The sequence below is a fragment of the Balaenoptera musculus genome, chromosome 10 (assembly GCF_009873245.2).
Source record: "Balaenoptera musculus isolate JJ_BM4_2016_0621 chromosome 10, mBalMus1.pri.v3, whole genome shotgun sequence".
NCBI lineage: Eukaryota > Metazoa > Chordata > Mammalia > Artiodactyla > Balaenopteridae > Balaenoptera > Balaenoptera musculus.
Window position 1 is genome coordinate 26,111,289 of NC_045794.1, and position 9,232 is coordinate 26,120,520.

The following is a 9,232-nucleotide window of genomic DNA, read 5'->3' on the forward strand; positions in this document are numbered from 1 at the left end:
GAAGAGGCTCTGGAGATGGGTGGTGGGCATGGCTGCACAACATTGTGAAAGGAGTTAATGCCATTGAACTGTATACTTGAAAAATCACCAAAATGGTAAGTTTTATGTCATGTGTATTTTACCACAATAAAAACATTTTTAAAAATTGTTCCAAGTTTCTCTCTAACAATTTCTGCCTCACTATAGTCTTTCATTTGACAAGTCAGGCAACGTGGGTAATTTTTTTTTTTAAGTAAAAGAAGAGATGCGATCTCCTTTTATCGATGCCTACTGTGGACAAGGTGGTGCCTTCCAGACCCTGCCTTCCTTGGCATTTTGAGATAGAAGTCAACAAATGAACACCAATAACAGCGAGGACTCTATAAAAGGACCCCGAACTTGCAGATGAAACATCGCAGCTTCGTGAAACAAAACAGGGGCTCCATCGAGTCCTCGTGGATTGGCGGCCCCGGAGCACAGCCGGTGGATCCCGGGCAGCAGCAGGGAGTAACCGGTGGATCGAGACAGCGCAGACGCACACGTAGGGGGACCACAGGGGCCTTAGGGGAGGAGGGGACGACAGGAGGCCAGGACAGTTGGCTGGATCCAGATCCTGACGGGGTCTTATGGCCTCAGGCGTGGGCAGGAGGAGCCACTGAAGACTCCAAAGGGAGACGGCACAGCAAAGCCACAGATGCCTGCAGGTGGGGAAGGGGAGTGGGCAGAGCGTCCGGCTCCTGGTTGGGGAAAAGCAGAAGCAGAAGGAAGGATGGCGATGCTGTCTATTGGGAGCGCTAGTCTGAAATGAGCTTATGTTGGGATAAAGAATTTCAGGCTAATTTCTAAGCATAAGGAAAATCTCATCTGTACACTCCAACATCTGCCTGGGGAGGGATACCAAGTGGGAATTTTTATGTTAAGGCTGTGATTATGGAAAAACTCCTTAAGGCAGACAATTATATCAACGTATTTTTCTAGTTTGTATTTTAAATTGTGCAAGTGTTCCCAGAGGCCTTGTGACAGACACAACTTTTATAAATATAAAAAAGTCAGTCTGGGGCTTCCCTGGTGGCGCAGTGGTTGAGAATCTGCCTGCCAATGCAGGGGACACGGGTTCGAGCCCTGGTCTGGGAAGATCCCACATGCCGCGGAGCGACTAGGCCCGTGAGCCACAGTTACTGAGCCTGCGCGTCTGGAGCCTGTGCTCCGCAACAAGAGAGGCCACGATAGTGAGAGGCCCGCGCACCGCGATGAAGAATGGCCCCCATTTGCCGCAACTAGAGAAAGCCCTCGCACAGAAACGAAGACCCAACACAGCCATAAATAAATAAATAAATAATTTTTTTTAAAAAAGTCAGTCTGCTTGCAACGGCCAGTCTGCTAAAGATTCCCACCCCCTTCCAGGTTTAACCCGTCAGATTTGTTAAAGACCATTGCGTTTTGAAATATTAAACACGCAGCTAATCAGTCTAAGGGAAATGAGAGTTTACTCCAATAACACTGCAAAGGAGGATTTCCCCCAACTCTTGTTTCTTCAGCATTAAAGCCCTTTCCTTGACATCAGTGTTGGCAAAGCTGTTCACATCACCAAGGCTGTGGAGGAAAACACAGCACACAGGCAGGCGCAAGCAGGCACCGGTGCACAGTAATGAAGGGAGTGCGGGGTCTCCAGAGAGGCCCAGGTTCAAGGCCCAGTCTTTTCCCTTCTAAGAGGCATGCCCTTGGCCAAGTTACTTAACCTGCGTCCCAAGCAGCAGCTGAGTGTGGCAGGTGGACTTTCCTAGGCTCAAATCCTCCTGTGCCACCTCCTTGCTGGGACTCCTGGCAGTGGGACAGTGATGGCACTGGTGATGGTAATAATGCCATCACCTCATGGCATTATTATGAGGTTATAAATGAGTTAGCTTATGTGAAATACTTGAGAGTACCTGTCATGTAGAGAACAGTATATAAATGCTTGCTATTTTATTATCAGTTTTTTTGAAAAAGCATATACTCTCTCACAGGGCACTTGTGACAATTAGCTGAGATGGGGAGTAGGGCAATATAAGTGGATTCAAATCCTAAAATCCTAGCTCTACCACTTATCAGCTGTACGTCCTAAGACAATTTCCTCTATCTTCCTGTACTTCAATTTTGAGATTGAAAGAGACAATGCACTTACAGAATTTAGCATAAGATCTTGCACATAGTGAGTGGACGGACAGTAGTTGTGGGCTGCTGTCATGTCATATCCACAACAAGTGTTACCTTCTGCTGTCTTGATCATTCTTATTACAAGATTTTTTCTCCTGAGAGGAAAAGATCCTCTGGTCTGTTGAAGTGAACAGGGTAGTCTCCAGATGAGGGTTGTTATGGGCTGTATTGTGTCCCCCCAAATTCATGTGTTGAAGTCCTAACCCCCACTACCTCAGATTGTAACCATATTTGGAGATAAATATTTTAAAGAGGTAATTCAGTTAAAATGAGGCCATTAGGGTGGGCCCTAATCCAATATGACTGGTGTCCTTATAGAAAGAATAGATTTGGACACAGAGAGACACCAGACACTTGCATATACAGTGGAAAGACCATGTGAGGACACAGCAAAAAGGCGGCCATCTGCAAGCCAAGGAGAGCGGCCTCAGAAGAAAACCTGCTAACACCTTAATCTTGGACATCTAGCCTCCAAAACTGAGAAAATTAATTTTTGTTGTTTAAGCCACCCAGTCTGTGGTATTTTGTTATGGCAGCCCTAGTGGATTAATACGAGGGTTTAAATCTATTCTGCATACTTTTAAGAAAAAGATATTCCATTTTCCAAAGTTCAAAGTGGGTGTCAATTTATTTAGCAAACATTTCTTGACCACCTGATATGGACAAGGCACTGTTCTAGTGCTGGAGGTGCCACAGTGAAGCGCTGTGTGTCCTCACGGAGCTCACGGTCCAGTGCCACCCTGGACGTGTGGCCTCCAAAGCTGTCACAGCAGGAAAAGAGGAAAAAAGGAGGCAAGTCACAGGCCTCGCATCAATGCCACTCCCAGTAGATTATTGCATGGTCCCAACCTAATCTCAAGAAAGGCTGTAAAACATCAGATAGTGTGTAGAAAAATTGGTGAGTAACTGCCTCAAGTAGATACCTCTATTATATCTCCATTCTGTTAGTGAGGTTAAAGGTATTGCCCAAGGCCACACCACTAATAAGCAGAGGAGCCAGGTATCTTTTCCAATTGCCTGGTTCTAAAACCCACATCTTGGCCACTGCACTGTACTGCACTGATTCATAAAGTCCTTCAATCCGTTCTTTATTTATTTATTTATTTATGGCTGTGTTGGGTCTTCTTTTCTGTGCGAGGGCTTTCTCCAGTTGCAGCAAGCGGGGGCCACTCTTCATCGCAGTGCGCGGGCCTCTCACTATCGCGGCCTCTCTTTTTGCGGAGAACAGGCTCCAGACACACAGGCTCGGTAATTGTGGCTCACGGGCCCAGTTGCTCTGTGGCATGTGGGATCTTCCCAGACCAGGGCTCTAACCCGTGTCCCCTGCATTGGTAGGCAGATTCTCAACCACTGCGCCACGAGGGAAGCCCTTGTAGAGCTTTTTATTGGCATCATCCTGTAGAAAATGGGGGCTACTGAAGAGTTTTAAGCAGAAGAATGGCATAATCAGATTTTCCTTTTAGGTAGATCACATACACTGTGGTTTGGATGTTGAATTTGAGAAAGCAAGGCTGGAAGAAAGGACACCACTTAGGAAGCTATTGCAATTGCTCAGACAAGAGCTGATGAGGGTCTCAAGGGGGACAATGACAGAAGGAATAGAGTGGAGGGACACAGTGGAGAAGTTTGGGGACAAGGAGAAAATTAGACAGGCTTATTTAGTGTGGGGGTGAGGAAGAGGAACTATTAAAGAAAAACACCTTTTTGTTTGAATGGTAGCCTGGAAGGATGGTATCACCAATGAAAGCAAATTACAGAAGGAAGGGCAGGTTTGCTGGAGGAAATGATGATTTCCATTTTGGAAATGCTGAGTTTGAGGAACTTGGAGAAAACAAGTAGCAATGCGTGTTCAACTGTTTGTGGAACAATTATTCCAAAGCTTGGGGAAGAAGTTGGGGTAGGGAGTCACGAATATGCAGGAGATAGTTGAACAAGAAAGGGAGAGTTGGAATCTTGTGGAAAACAATCGTCAGAAGACCAAGTTCACAAGTGATGATAAAATCATATGCAGTAGAGTCCAGTATAAACAATATCAGTTGGGTTTTGTCATTAAAAGTCATTGATGACCATAGTGGTAAGAGCGTCCATGGAGTGGGAAAGGGTGGGGCAGAAGGCAGATCGCCACACTCCAGAGTGAAAAATGAACGTGAAATGCTACCACTTTTAACCCTCTCAATAAGACAGGTATGATCGTCCCTACTTTATAATGAAACTCCAAGTAGATACCTTGCAATACTGCATAGTGTCTAGAAACTCAGACTCTGGAATGCAGCTATCTCTGGTTGGGTTCCTTGAATTAGACTCTGAGCTAGGTATTTGTATGCAGGCTTGTTAGGGAGCATTTTAAAAACCAACACCTGTAAGTAAATGAGGGAAGCAGGATTGGGTAGAGATGATGAAGTAGCTTCAAAGGACTAGTCTGATCTTGCAGAGAGCTCCTGAGCTGGAAGGGACTTCAAGTTGTCCCTAATGTAGACAAAAAAGTTTTGACCAGGCTTTTGGCCACATATTGACCAGACATTGGATGTGCTCTCCCCAAGAAAGGATGTAACTTGAGTGAGGCAGCTCCCTTTGGTCAAGGACAGCTCCCAGAGAGGGACTCAGCTGAGAACTATCAGGTGCCAACTCTCCCAGCATCTGGGAAAACGAGTGCCTCAGTTGTGACCAGGCGCCTGGGTGGCACACGACAGCATCCATTACACTGCCTGTCAAGGTGCCAATCTCAGTCCAGCCGCTTACTAGCTGTGAGACCTCAGGTGGCTTCTTAATCTCTCTGTGCCTCAGTTTCCTCATCTCTAAGGCAGGAATATCAATAAATGTACCTCATAAGGTTGTTATGAGGATTAAATGAGTTAATAAGACTGCTAGAAAAATGCCTGGCACCTGGTGAGCATTTCATAAGATCAGCTACTATCATTGAAGGTAGAAAAACCACTGCAACCCGGGTCTTCTGATTTCCTTTCCTGTGCCGGTTCTTCAGACCATTCAGCCTCCATTCTTACTATTTCTAGTCTATGCAGTACATAAGCACAGTGGGCTACATGGTGCTACCTATAACCATTTTGCGCTTTACAAAAGTATGTATTAATGTAGTATTACCCAAACAAAGATACTTAACAAATAACCTGGAAACTTCAGTGGCTTGCAGCAGCATGCTGCCACTTCACACATCTGTGGGCTCGGCTAGGGTGGGCTGGCTTAGCCGGGCCTGACTCCCAGCTGGAGGCCGGGTCCAGGTCGGCTCCATATCTCTCACCCTCCTTAGATGAGCAGTGCCCACATCATGTTCCTCTCATGGTGAAAGTCAAGAGTTTGAGAGAGCAAACCCACATGTGCCAGCACATTTCAAGCCTTTGCTCACATCTGTTGACATCCCACTGCCTAAAGCAATTTAGGTGGCCGAGTCCAGAGTCAAGCACAGCAGGGTGGGAAGGGTAGGCGCAGCACCCACGGAGGTTGGGGGAAGAGAGGGATTGGAAGTTTGTGTAGCAATAATCTTCCATACATCCTGATGAGCCAAGATTTTGTAATAGTAAAGAAGATACTTGTGACCAGAATAATACTTAAAAAAAAAACCTTTAATTGAAAACCTTGGCTAGATATCACTGGTATATCTGAATATCTGAATATGTCCTTCTAGCCTGTCTCTAATTCAGTCTCCTCATTTGTAAAACATGATTATAAAATCCCCTTCTATTTAACTCACAGAAATGAGATATCATCATCCTCATCCACGTATCATGTGTTTTTTTTGAATGCTGCAGCACTTCTTTTTATAATAAATTGGCATCTTCTGCCATCTAGCACTCTTCTAATTCTTTACTGAGGGTCCCTACATGGGCACTGATGCCCCAAGACTACCTTAAAAAGCCAAGAGAATGCAGGAGTGGTGTCCTTAATAAACACAGTGGCTGGAATCCAGTGCACTGAATATTTCTGAAGCACTGGGTCTTCAACTCATAGGTTTCTACTTATCCTGACAATGCTGAGTATACTGTGAGCCGTCCATAATTTCTAGTTGAATTTCTTGAATTCCCTATGTTTATAAGGAGATAGATTAAATAGAGGTTGGTAACCAAACACTGCTGAGACCTGAGACACAATTCAGCGAGTGGCCTCTGCGAAAAATCTAACACAAGCTCATTGCCTATCTTAGCTATTAAATACCCCACTTAGCACTTTGCTCCTTAATTCCAAAACCTTGGATTTGGACACTACCTATGAAGACGCAATGAATTTCCTCAGAATGGAACAAAAGAATGATGGCTTGGCAAACTGCAGCTTCTGGTCCAAAATATATATATTTCCAATTCATTAAATTATAGTGAAACAACTTTTATGGCTTCTTAGTTCAGTGAAATTCATTTTCACAAAGATGAAATCTTCTTCTCTCTGCTTGCCAAAACCAAGGCAGAGTTTCTTTATTCCTGTAAAAACTTTATTGCTACAAGCATCATCCAGCTCCTTAAACTCGTTCTGAAATCATTCTGAACTCAGGAACTCTCTCATATCTCTGCCAGATTAATCTTACAAAAGTGCTACAGGACCTCTAGGGAAAAAGTAGGAGACAATCTTAGTGACTATATTAGTTTGCTAGGACTGCTGTAACAAAGTACCACAAACTGAATAGCTGAAACAACAGAAATTTATTATCTCATAACTCTAGAGGTTGCTAGTCCAAGGTCAAGGTGTCAGCAAGACTAGTTACTTCTGAGGGCTGCGAGGAAGAGTCTGTTCAATGCCTTTCTCTTCTTCTAGTGCTTTGTTAGCATTTTTGGCATCCTTTGGTTTATGGATGCATCAGCCCAATCTCTGGCTTATGGTCACAGGGCATTCTCCCTATGTGTGTGCGTGTGTCTGTGTGTGTGTGTGTGTCTGTCTGTCTGTCCGTCTCCAAATTTCCTCTTTTCCTTATAAGACACCAGTCATATTGGATAGGACCCACCCTAATAACCTCATTTTAACTTGATTACCTCTACAGAGACCCTATCGCCATATAAGTTTACATTCTGAGGTAGTCGGGGTTAAGACTTCAACATATTAATTTGGGGCCGGGGGGGGGGGTGTGGGTGGGGGGTGGACGAAATTCAGCCAATAACAGTGACCTTGTGTTAGTTAGGCAAAGATTTCTCACAAACTATAGAAGAAGAAAATTGATAAGCTGGATGCCATCAAAATTAAATACTTCTGCTCTTTAAAAACCACTATTAAGAAAGTGAAAAGACAAATGAGCCATAGAGTGGGTGAAAATACTTGCAAAACATACATTCAATAAAGCACTTGTGTCTAGAATACATACAGAAATTTTACTCAATAAGAAGAATAGGAAAAATACAACTCATAATAAGAAGACAACCCAATTAGAAATGGGCTAAAGATTTGGACAGATATATCATCAAAGAAGATACATAAACGGCCAATAAGCATGTGAAAAGATGCTCAAAGTCACTAATGATCAGGGAAATGAAAATTAAATCCACAAAATACCTCTGCATACCAATACAATGACCACAATCAAAATAATTGACAGTATCAGGTGTCAGCAAGAATATGGAGCAACTGAAACCCTCATGCAGTCACTTTGGAAACCAGCAGGGCAGTTTCTTGTAAAAGTAATCATACACCTACCATGTAACACATCAATCAAAATCCTAAGTATTTACACACGAGAAACAAAAATCTATGTTCACACAGAGGCCTCTATATGAATGTTCATAACAGCTTTATTCATGGTAGCCAAAACCTGGAAACACACAAATGCCCATCAACTGGAGAATGGATAAACAAATTTGATATATATGTACAATGGGATACTACTCAGCAATAAAAGGAAGGAATTATTAATACATGTATAAAAAGACTACATACTCTATCTATATTTCCATTTACATAGCATTCTAGAAAAAGCAGTATTGTAGGGAGAGAAAAATCAACCAGTGGTTGACAGGAGCTGGGGGTAGTGGAAGGGAATTGGCTGAAAAGGAACACAGTGGAACTTCTGGAGGTAATGGCATTTCTGTATCTTGACTGTGATGATGGTTAGATGACTATACATATGCCAAAAATTCATTGAACTAGACACTTAAGAAAGTGGACTTATTTTATGTAAATTACGCTTGAATATTTTTTGAGTGCTGCAGAATTTTCACTTTCTCAAGCATCCGTAAAGTTTTCTGGAGAAACACCCCTCCCATTCTCCCCCACCCAGTCATCAATGACTAGGGAGTGTAGCTTTCTCCTTTTGGCTCATCCCTGGAGCCAGCTTCCTAGCAGGAACGTAATAGATACTTGCTGACTTTGTTATTCTCCATCTATGGAATGGGATAAAAACGGTGTTTCCAATCCTTCTTCCTGCGAAATAAATTAGGTTCTGATTCCATCTGCTGCTTAGTTCCTTCCCCCGTCTTCCCCTGAGCAGAATTAAGCAAGATTTGGGTTCTTGGAGGCAGAATTAGGAAAAGGAGTTGAGAATGAAAGGTCTATTCAAGTGAAAACAGGAGCGACAGTAAAAAGGAGCAGCACTTCCCAGGGGAGTCTCACATGTGGAGGTGTGGAGGGCCCAGGGCAATGCTGGGAGGGGTGGGCTAGGGATGGGTTAGAGAGAGTACTGGGTGGGTCAAGGAGGGTGAGGGAGAGGGTCCTTCTGTGGGGGAACAGTGACGGGCCTGGGAGTTGCAAAGTGCTAGAGAATAGGAGGGAAAGGGGATTTTAGTAAGAGCTGCCTTAGAGTTCTGCATTTGATTTGAGAGTGATTTGAATTCCTGTTTGTTCTGTTCCTTGAACATGGTTCCAGTCCTGAATGAACCACAAGGGTCAGCATTTTAGGATGGTCATACATGCAACAAGCATTTATTAAACACCTTCTGGGGATCCCACATCTTACTGTGGAGCCCAGGGGAGGTAAAATATATAAAAGGCAATATTGAGGATATTTGATGAGCTAAGAGATGAAATATAATCAATAAGATTTTACAACGGGGGCTTCCCCCCCGCAGTGGTTGAGAATCTGCCTGCTAATGCAGGGGACACGGGTTCAAGCCCTGGTCTGGGAAGATCC